Genomic DNA, 12509 nt, shown 5'->3' with positions numbered 1-12509 from the left:
GTCGAAAGCTGTTAAAACGGCGTATCGTCGTTATTGCGTGTCAGAGAAACGTGTAATTCGACTAAATGGACATTCTCTTACGTTTGATTTCCGCTTTAACAAATAGCTTTTTGCGCGCACGATTACAAATATACTTATCTTTGGAATAAATCTTTGTGTTGCCTTGATTTTCGCGCGCCATTTTTACGCGTCTATGGAAAATTGGTAGCATCGCTCATCGAATTGTAATAAAAAATTGTTGAAAGATGCAAAACTATTAATTATTTAATTATTTTTCTAAGGAAATTGTTTTGTTTCTACTATCTTTACAGTATTCGAGTTGTCACGAAGATTAGAAAGTTCTCGTGTAACTACAAAATGCAATGACAGTGTTGAGGAGTCGATATAATTGAGTGCGTGATAATTTCTGGTTGGAAACTCTATTTACAACTTTAGAAAATTAGATTGTGCTTGACAATTGCGCGATTTCTTCGAACAGACGCGAACGTACATGCGGGAGTGGTGCTTTAAAGGAAACGGATTATGAACGCAAATCACACTTCTCCGGTCGAAACCGATTTGCTACCAATCATCATCATCTTGTTCAGTCGAATTTATATCTCTTTTCTGTCTTACGCGCGCTACCTTCATGAAAGTTTAACGAACTATAGGCGACAGCGTTTCGCTATTTCGATACGAGTGTCGTGCGTACGGTATTCTCAACGAGAATTTCACACGAATATGTTCATACCATGAATTGTAAAACTTTATGACTTAACTGTTCTTACGGTTTTCGCAAAACTAAAAACCTTTTGCTCTAATTTCGTGCTAATCGTCTATTAATCTTTTTCCTTGATATGAATGTTGGAGATTCTTAGTGAAATCTCCAACTATTCATATTGTAGTTTGTTTTATAAGTGCATTATGTTCGATAAAAAAAACTCCTCGTAAATATCGAGTATAGTAAACTTGTAAGACAACGTCAGTATGTACATTTGAAACTTCTGCAGGAGGTGCTCTACTTTTGTACTGCATTTACTTATTAAACAGATTGTGGTATTTCTTATTTTATATTGTTCTAAACCCCTAAAGCGGGGGTCCCGTGTAGGTAGGGATATAGCGGTAAGAGTGTGCGTGCGTGCGTGCGTGTGTGTGTGTGTGTGTGTGTGTGTGTGTGTGTGTGTGTAATAGGGCATTACGAGCATGTAAATGTTAAATATAATAGTATGTAAGGCTTAGTTGTAAGTGTAGCATGTAAAACGTTAATTGGTAAGTTTTTTAGTTTATAAGGTTAGCATGTAAGAATAATTATATGTGTAAAATTGTCTCTTAAAGGAATCAATAAAGAATATATATACTTGTTAAACAGATTAATTTTTTTGTCTCTTATCAAAAATATTTTAAATAAATTTTTCAAAATAAAGCAATAATAAAACATTTACAGATGAGAACAATGGTTGTTAACGTCTCGTGCCACTGCAGCTAGTATGCGCAACATTGTAAAACAGATTGTATATATGTGTAATACAATAGCAATAACGATATCCACTGATATAGCGAGAACGCGGAGAAAGTCGATACTGGGATCATGTATCAAGTAAGGGTTCAATATCGAAGAATTTATAATGATTAATTATGAGCAAAAAAATTAGTTCAATCGAGATATTAAGCCGACGAATGAAGAGGTATGTACGTACGTGCCATTCTGCTAATGATATACGAGCGATAAAATAAAAATTTGATTGCATGTGTAAACATGATATAACACGTATATTTAAATGTAAAGTGATTCTTCCTTTTCTTTCGATAAAGTTTAACATTAAGAGCAAAGCGATTAAAATAAATCTCACAAATTAAGCTTTTTAAAATGAAAAAGATTATTACAGGGAGTTGAACGCATCGAGTTAAATAGCACAATTAAATTGAATTGGTAAATATATATGTATATTTTACACGTATGTACATACATACGCGTGCTTTAAATTGAAGCTTAGTCGAAAGGAAGACGAGTTGTCGAGAAACCGTATAATGTGAAACAGGATTCAACGGGTTAATGGATTCATTGGTAAAACGATTCGACGGCAGCTTGTACACGGGCCTTGTTACGGACGCTTCAATCTCGATTAAGAGCAAAAGTGTCATGAAGAGTGAAGATGCGTCAGCAAGAGTGAAGCGTCGAAAGAGGTGCGAACGAACGAAAGTGTGCCGTTCGTACGCCAACGTGCGTATCGTCCTGTTCTAAGAGGGGGACATAGTTGTTCGGACACTACGAAGAGTGGCATGCTTGAGGTATAACGTTTACCTCAGTGGGGGCAGCGACATAAGTACAGACGATCTTAAGAAAAGCCCTCATTCTAATAGCAGATCGCAAATCCACGGAGTGAACTTGTGCAACGTGCGATACAACCCCGCTTAACTGTTCGCCGGTCGAAGGACGTGAAAATCGGAAGATAGAAGGGTCAGACGTTCGAATGTATTTTGAGGAGAGCCGCATCCGTGAACGAAAAGAAGAGACGTTTGAAACTGAACTTTGCATTAGCCATCGTATTTTTTTTGTCTGCGAGACTTGTACACGTGGTGAGTACGCGTGAGTTTTTGTCACAATTTCTCGAATGCGAATTTCAAATAATTATGCTCTGAAAGGCACGATCATGATGTTTAGTTGCGGATAATTGCACAGAAATTTTAAAATAGAGATCACGTAGATCTTGCTCGAAATACGCGATATAATGAATATACATGACATAAAAAATAATACAATGGAGAAATAAAATAAATTTCTATATATCGCGAAATAAATGAGATCTAATTGTAAATGATCGAGAGCTTGCTGAAAGGGGATACGCTTTATAAATGATTTAACAAATCTTGAACTAATTTGGATGCACTTATTTATCTTACAAATATTGATTTATAATTTTATTGAAAATATATAAAAATATAAATATATAAATTAATTGAAATGCCTATGTCATTTTCGACGATCGATCGGTCAAATTATAATTTTGATTGTCGCATTTGTTGTATGCGAATCTGGAAGGGCCTATGTAAATTTTAACAGAGTCCAAGATTAGTTGTTAGTTAACTGATCATCCATATAATTAATATCTAATTTGTATTTCAATGAATTATGTGAAAGGAAGGACATGATCAAATGTACAAATAATTTTTGTACATTTTTATTGTGGTAAAATAAAAAGAAATTTTAGAAATTATGGATACAATACCACCCACGCGATTATTCGTGTACAGAAGTTAGTACAATCACGTACGACCTTTCGCAGGTGATCGCCACACTAGCATCATGTCGATCACGATCTCTATCACCGTTCCATCGATTGGTATTCTTGTAATGTTCATCGATCTGACCGAACAGCTAGTCAAGTATAGGAAAAGCACGAAGAATTTTTTTGATTTAGATTAACTTGGCAATCGACATTTACGTGACACGCGCCGTTCGTGAATGACAATGCGACAAAAACCGCTTCTTCTCATTGTTATTTCACTATCGCTATCATTTAACTCACGATCCACTATACGCGTACTATACCGTATATTTTTGAACTACCTTTTCTAAATTTTACTGAAATAATTATTAGCTTTATCATGATAATATCCACGATGTGCATATGAATGTGTAATAGATTATTTATTAACATCCGATTCATATTTTAGGTTGCAACTCAACCATAAATGATTCCGTTAAATTTTTTCTCAACATTGCAAGGTTTAATGTATCGTGACCAATTTGCCAATCAATTGAACGAATGACCGACCGACAAAATGATTTCAGATTCTTGGCCTGTTGTACATAACTTCCCGTGACTAATTTCGCTCGTATACATTCTCGCAAAATTATTGATAAATTATTCCTCGACAATCGTCTCTGCTTCTTTCCTTACAAATCTTCGTTCTTCATCTATGAAGATAATGCAAAAGTTTATTTTTATTTACGGACTTATAAACCATTCGCTCGCGAGGCGGATCATAAAAACCGCTCGTGTAGTGAACGATTTTCGTATTCGCTAGCAGTGTAACACCATGGACAACCGGTTCGGAGTCTGAATTAGAGTTCTCTAAATTTCACTTCTTGACGAAACCAAATGTAAATAGCATGCGCTCGTAATAAATGATCAATTTCTTGTGGTAAACCGCCGTAAGAGTCAATGGTAGCGGCAACGCAAAGGAAGCGTTTCGTGCTTAAGAATGAGCATTACTTTGCCGTGCGCAGCATCTGGAAAACGAGATGTAAATTATTTCGCGATTTATGTACCTACTCTCCAAATTCGACTCGGTCATCATCGAAAAGTATGTGCCAATTGTTTTTACGCGGTAATTTAATCTAATTTACAATCGAAGGAGGGGAGAGGATAATGTTTTAATTATTTATCATAAAATAATATCATTTAGGATTTACTTGCATCAAACAATTGCTTGACGCATATATAATCCCAATATTTGCTTTACAACGATGTGTTTCCAGAATTCTGATTTCCTTCTATAAATACAGAGAGGATTGGAAATGAGGTGAAAGTTTTTAGATAGCAGGACATGAGAATAAATTGTATTGATTTTTAAATTGAATGTTACTTCGTGCGGCATTTGTGAAATTGGAATCTAGGATAACAGAGATGCGATCATTGAACTTAATGAAATCTCTAAGAAAGGAAGCGGTGTACAGCATTGTGCAATTAATAATATTAAAGCAACATGAATTTTAAACAAGTTACAACAATTTTAAATCGATACAACAAATGCTATTAATGTCACAAGAAGCGAGATTAATAATTAAAGAAAATAAAAAATAAATTGTACGTTTAATATTATGATAAAAATATAAAACAAATTAATAATTTTATATTAATGACGTGATTATTAGTAGATTTCTGAAGAATTTCCTTTGTATTTTAACTTATCTTAGATAAAACTCACAGCTTTAACAGCTTTGATTTATCTTAGAAAAAACTCACAGCAGTAATTTGAGGCAGATAATTAATCCATTATATCGTAAATTTAAACGATCTTCTATACAGCAGAAATGTTTGAAATACATCTTAGGGTTATCTTAAAGCTAGCTCTATCACATATTCTAAATATATCTTAGGATTTCTACGATGTATTTTGGATACTTTTGCTGTGTGGGCTCTGTAAATGCTGTATTTTTATATTTGGATATAAATATATGCGTATAATTATTTAATAATCCTATTAATCTCAATTCTCGTATAATTTTATCTTGACAAACATAGACATAAATATAGACATATTTAAAACATACACATATACAAGCACATTGCTCTATCTAGGTTAATCGATTCGTGCATTCAGATCGTTTACAAATATACCGTTGCTTTGTGTCATTAATGTTTTACACATTCTTAAAAAATAATAAATGTAGTTTAACTCGGTAAAAAGCATACAATCAACATTGACAAGCAGATCCAATTCTCACCGAAATAATTAATGAAATTGCTGATTTGTAATCTACATAGTGGTGATGATTAACGCAATACAAGACTTATTGAAGGATATCAATATAAAGAAGTCACAATTTATGTTATTATATAAACATTTGAGAAAATTATAATTTTTTTATTTTTTGCGAAAGTTGCATTTTTTAATTGTACAGAATAAGTAATCAAAAAAGATGAATTTTGTTTACAATTAGAAGATTTATTGTTAAAAGATGTAACTCTATTTACAAATTATGAAAATTTGGATGAAAAATGAAAAATGAGGAAAGACGTGAAGGTGTGTTAAGATAATTATTGCTTCATACCGGAATTACAGTTCCGCGCTAAGTCGGATAATTCGCTTGGTCATCACTTTTTTGTTAACGATATGCTTGATAGAAGTTCGTTTTGAAAAAATAATTAGACCGTGCACGAATCACACAACTTGATTCAACTTTCAACTTTATAAAAATCACAATATACTATACTATACAAAAATAATATATATTTATACATTATGAATGATTTACTTTAATTATTTAGAAATTTAATTATTATAATTGCATTTATATTAATTTCAATGACTCATTTGACGAGACGGCCACTTCTAATCGCATAATAAGTTCTATAATTGTAATGAAATTCGTTTTAGATATCGTTACTTTTTTGTTTTTCTCATTGATCAACTATTGCCAATCATTCACTATGGCTTCCCATCATTGATAATGAATTAATATAAAAACTGACACTTTGTAACAAAAATTATCGCGACAATGCAAAAAAAGAAAACTCTTTACAAAAAATTAAAACGCTTAAATCTTGATTGAAAAAGTGTTTGTTATAAAGTAAAGCTTAAACATAAATAATTTAATAAAACAACATTTTGAATTTAATCTGCAGATATATTTTGCATAGATAACATAAAAGAAGCTATATGAGTAGGCTGCTCCCGGGCTAATAATATAGCTCGATTATATTTCATTTTGAGTGAAACGATTGATGAAAGAATCGTGTAAATTACAAATACGTTAATAAATAATAATATAGTATATTAATAAATACAACGATAAACCGGATGGCTATGACAGCATTAACTAATTATAAAATGATTACTATAAAGTAACTCTTCTTAATAAAATCCTTTCAATAAATAATTTAATAATAATATGTGAAAGAACCATCATTTGAAATAGAATGTACACGTTAAATTAGTTTGTATCACAAAAAATTGAACGTTTCTTACAAGTTTGAAGAATCTCAATTCTGGGCGATTAGCGCTTATAGAACCGTTATTGTACGTCAAAATAATTTGTGCAATTAAAATTATTTTAAGTTGGGAAAGGCACATTTGTGATCTAAATCCGGGTTACGGCACGGCGTTGTGGTACGATTGCAATCTCATTATATCGTGAAATTACTCGCGGATAGAGCTGCTAAACTCCGAAATTAACAATCACGAACACTGTTAGCGCGCGGACAGTCGGCATTCCTCAAATCCGAGATTCCTGCGATTCGTGGTAACAATTGCGGCGAGCGTATGGCGAACGGTGCAGATTCGCTCGTACCTGATTACAATCTTGAAAGGAAGCACCTGTGCAGTCTCACAGAGTCCTTCGTCGTCTATCGGTGTAATTACGAGAGAGCCTTGTAAAGTTGCTTATTAGGAGAGCCACGTGCGACTCGAATAGCCTTTTAAATAGGCAATATCACGTATCCTTTGTCCTCCTTTTACTTACAAAACTGCAGCAAATATTACCGTGTGAGAATATTTTCGTTTAACTGTAATTAGGTATGTGGAATTATTGCAGAATCAGAATATACATCAAACAATATTCATATTGACAGAATAAAAAAGATCCACGCGTAATCGAATTTCATATTAATTATATATACTCGTATAACCGAAAATGTTTTTATTAATCGATCAGCATAAAGATTATTGATAAATGTGATATGCACAATGTATAATAACGAGAATTTATTACAAAATAAAAGCTTTTTCTTCGATAACCTATGAATCATCATATATACAAGCTTCCGCGCTACATCCTGCGAAATTCCCCGTATACGCTATATCGCGCTAAAATCAGTAGCGTAAAATTGGATGATTAAAGAAGCAGCGAATAAGAACGAGTATCTCGTGATAGCTATCTTTTCTTCCTACTTGTTTTATGTCAAAGAGCGGCATACGTCAATAATTATATATTCAAATACCAATTAAATTGAGTCGTACACACTATATTATTGAATCCTTCATTATCAGTTACATATAATATTTGTCCATATAAATTTTTTCAAATTTTAGCGATATAATTTCAGATATTTTGAAAACATGATAGTCATTTATCTTTAAGCTTTTCGGTGCCATATTCGGCATTTCTCTATACATATAAATAAAAAAAAAAGAGCGAGATACATGATTTTCACCGGACGTATGTAATCTTCCTTTACTCAGAGACGGTAAAGAAATGATCTCGTTTCCGCTTCGCGGAGTATAGGTGTGATTAATATGCAATTATTCGGGTCAACAATGGGATCCCCGACCATGTCTATCACTAGATACCAGCTAACTCTCTCTTTCCGTTGAAATTGAAGGTTACCTGTCTGTCAGTATAAAAAGGGGAATCTATTTTATCAAGAAGCGAAACGCGAGATATAATGATACAACTACGTAGAAAGTATAGCTGTATACAGTAACATTTAGTGCTGGCTACTGTCGTATTGACGTATTGGCAAACAGTGGTAATTTGGCCGGAGCTAATTTCGGGTGGCTACGTTTTGCCAGAGTAAGAAATATGTACGCTTCGTTAATCATTGCACGTGTCGGAAAAAACTAGACATTTAATTCTTTCCTTATTCCACAAATATTCAGCGAATATCTGAAAAACTGTAAAAACCACACAACTGTATTATAAATTATATGTCTTATAATATAATTCAAGTTTTTCAAAAGTTGAATTAGGTGTGTTTCTCTACTGTTAGATTTTTTAATGAAAACGAACGCGATACAATAAATCTCATATATATGTATATATACATATTACAATTAAAATTTTTCTTATTGTTTCTTTCACACTGATTTATTATATGTATATATATAAATAACAGAAAGCGCTAAGTGTTTTCTGTTTTCTTCAACGCTAAATTATACACAAGCTAAGTGTTTCTAATTATCATTGATAGCAAAATGATATATATTCCATTTATTGGTAGCACACGCAACTTTCAAGTCAATGTTTTCTTTCTTAAAAGTACCTACTAGTACTTCTGTCAACTATTGCACGTATTTTTTAAAAATATATTTATCTGTGTTCCTTATATTTTCAAAAAATTAATAAATTAATATTCTTCAAATTAAATTTTAACAAATTTGGTGACACTCAACTTTTCACAAATGAATATACAATAAGGGCAGTTAAATATCTTTCAAAATAATAGTAATTTAAATAAAAATATCACCTCATACATATGTATACGCATGTCGCACCGTATATATTCATGCGTTTTATGAAACCAAACGTTTGTAATGCTCATTTCGTTTCTCACACGCTACAAGAGAAATAACATTACCAATGCTCATAGTGACACATAGCAGTGCTTTGTTTCAGAGAAATAACGGTCCGCGCAATACAATGCGTAATACAAGCAGGGCTGGGCAAAATACACTATTAAAGTATTTAAAATACAAAATACAAAATACTAGGAATCTTAGTATTTGAATTACAAAATATAAAATACTTTCAATCTTTTGATTTAAAATACAAAATACAAAATACTTTCAATCTTTCGATTTGAAATACAAAATACAAAATATTTTTATGTGTTCCGTTGAAATACAAAAGACAAAATACAAATTGTATTTCAAATACTGTATTTCAAATACAAGCCCAGCCCTGAATACAATTAGATGAAAAATTAGTATACATTAGCAGTGTTAGGTTCTGCATTAAATTTATAGCTTTAGCTACTACTTTAATTCTATCTGTTTTGTCTAATATCTGTCTTTATTATTGGAAAAATATCCAATTATAAATAGTTATGAAAAAAGCGGTCTATAATTTATAAATATAATTTGAAAGTATATTTAGATTTTAGATTAATATATTTGTTTTAATATATCGATTTTTAATATATCGATCAACATAAATTGAGAGAACTGTATAAACGTGATCTGATTACAAATAAAACTGAACTTTGGTTATACATCAATAGAAGAAAACGGTATTTGTAATAGAAATAACGCAGAGTGCAATATTATTTGATATATAATATATATTTTTATGATAATCTTACTTTGATCCATATTGTAATGAAATTTACAAGTCGATGAAATTCCTTCAATAGCGATAACGATTACCCGTAATGGACGGTTCACGTTTTAATTACCTAAAGACAGAATTAACAGTTACAGAATTAATAGACCGTTAAACAACCATTTCTTAACTTGCATCAATATTGCACATGGTGGTTATTTTAAAGTAATTTGTTTTCAATAGTTATCCTAAAAACATTATATATATATATATATATTATAAAAATTATTATATAAAACATTATATACCTATATATAATATATAATATATATAATGTTTTTAGGATAACTATTGAAAACAAATTACTTTAACATAACCACCATGCAATATTGATACAAGTTAAGAAATTAAAAGAAAAAAAAATTAAAAAAATAGCAACAATAATAAAATTTTATTTTTAAACAATTAAAGATTATAGTTTAATTCAATTAAAAGGTATTTAAATCTCAAAAGTATAATATTAATTAAAATATTTAACATCATATTTACAGATTATAGTAAATAAATTTTACGTTCATTTAAAAAAAATTGTAATTAAAATAATGATACAATAAAATCATATTACATCCATTTTTTAAATAAATACTATGTAGCTACATCCATTTTATGACATTGTCGATAAAATCAACGTTAAAAATAGATGTGGTTCGAATCTGTGCTACATCCTCAAATAAAAGCATGTCTGTGTGAAATACAGCGTGTCTGTGTTACCAGAATTTAACAGATAAAAAATACAGCATACGAACGTGCTTCTCTCTGACCACGGATGTACACGGTAGATAGTATTTCCACAGTCATTGAGTTCCATATGTTTATTTATTGTCATTTCAAAAGTTACCATTATTGTTTGGTTCTATTCCGTACTATGTTCACAGAATTTATCCTGTAACAATCACAGAATATTTATTCGATAAAAGCAATAAACCTACAGAGGCCCTCCACCACCCCCGCCGACTCTAATTGGCGGTCCTCTTTTCTTTTGAATATATGCTTTTTTAAATATTTTTTATTTTATCTCATCAGAACTTACAAATTTAGAATTTACAAATGAAAGTATAGCATTATAAGTATAGAACAGTACAATTTAATTATTACAATTTATACTGTACAATTTATTTTATAGAAAAAATAGAAGGTATATATAATATACAAAAAAATTTGAGAGATAAATGTATCAAAAATACGATAATCTTATCTTTCTATAAGGTTGTTTTGCTTTTACCGAATATCATTGAGATTACATACATTTTGGCTAAATTTGACATTTTCCTAATTGTGAATTAGATTTTATTTTAAATTTAAACTAAAATTTTATTCGGTAAAATCAAATCAACCTGTAGAGGCCCTCCACCACCCCCGTCGACTTTAATCGGCGGTCCTCTAAAATGTGCACTGTTAAATCTATATTGTGTCAAATTGTACCTTATTTAAGTCGCTACTGCAGCTCCTTCTTAATAAATAATTATTTTTAATTAAAACAATATAGTTACTTTTAAATAAAACAATAGAATTTTATCCAAATTTGGGTTAAATTTGAACTGTTTTAAATTATTTAACTCCATTGTTTTAATAAAAAAGAACTATTTATTAAGTAAGAGCAGTGGCGACTTAAACAAGGTTCAGTTTGACACTATAGATTTAACAGTGTTGTATTCCTACCTACCCGTATTCCTACCTATCCATATTTTTTTTGATAATTTGCCTACCTACGCGTATTTCAATTTAAAATATTAAAACCGCGACGCGATATGCGATTTATTAAGAAATTTTTTAAGGATTAAATATTTTAGGGTTTAAATTTTTTAGGGGTTAAATCCTATATACTGGTTAATCCAGCAAGAAACCCACCCGAGATATAACCCACCCGAAATGTAGAAAATCTGAAAATTCAGAAACATTGCCCTTATATTTATAATAATAAATTTAATAAAATAGCGTACCTTACTCACAATCATTGTGGCCAATTGACCACTTACCTTTGTCGTATCTTTTTTCTTCTTTCTTCGGGCCAGATTGGACCTACCTTTCGTTGTTCCTGGCCATAGTCCGGTCATATTTTGACCAGAAGAAGAAAGGAGATAAACTCCTTTCATTATCGGCGCATCATCGCCGACAGATAACGTTTGAATTATACTAGTCGATCGTATTGAAAAATATACAATAAGAAGTTTTAATAAGAGTAAAATAAATATTCGCGATTAATTCGTAAAATTTACTTTGTACAAAAAAATATTTTTAAAATTTAATAATTCCGCTATTTACTTATAAATATTAATTAACCGCGCTTCTTCAATTCGGAATTTAAGAGTAGACAAAAATTTTACTTAACGCGTACTAATTTTCTTTAATTAAATTGGAAAACATTACTTTATAATATCCCATAACAAATTAAAACTTATGAAAATAAAAATTAAAAAATTAATAATAAATTTTTCAACGCGAAAACCGACCGCGAATGAAGATGCGTGCACTGAGAGAAAAATATTTTGTATTTGTTACTATAATTGTATGGTAAAAAAATTATGGTTAGGAGCATTATTTTTATAATTATTATTATTATAATGTTAGTAATAATAACCTTGTAAATAAAGTTCTACCAAATATGAAAAAATTTTACTATAGATTATAATAATTTCAAATATGAATATAGTAAAATATCAAAATATGAATGAGATAAATGAAATAAATTTAATATTTTTATGTAGTAAAAGCAACTGCAATTATAGCTGTCTCTTATACACATCTCTGAGCGGGCTGGCAAGGC

General features: G+C 30.7%; 1 protein-coding gene across 1 annotated transcript in view; it reads left to right on the top strand.

The window, feature by feature from the left end:
• The first annotated feature begins 2336 nt into the window (after positions 1–2336).
• LOC105450843 overlaps positions 2337–12509 on the top strand; it is a 20239-nt gene continuing 10066 nt past the window's right edge. Inside the window, exon 1 of the mRNA XM_011690910.1 lies at positions 2337–2556. The gene's annotated coding sequence lies outside the window, so the exon portion shown is untranslated. The remainder of the gene's footprint in view (positions 2557–12509) is intronic.

Source organism: Wasmannia auropunctata, unplaced genomic scaffold (assembly GCF_000956235.1).
Source record: "Wasmannia auropunctata unplaced genomic scaffold, wasmannia.A_1.0 LD336055.1, whole genome shotgun sequence".
NCBI lineage: Eukaryota > Metazoa > Arthropoda > Insecta > Hymenoptera > Formicidae > Wasmannia > Wasmannia auropunctata.
The sequence above is the reverse complement of the archived record's forward strand: the minus strand, read 5'-3'. Positions and strand labels throughout refer to the sequence as shown.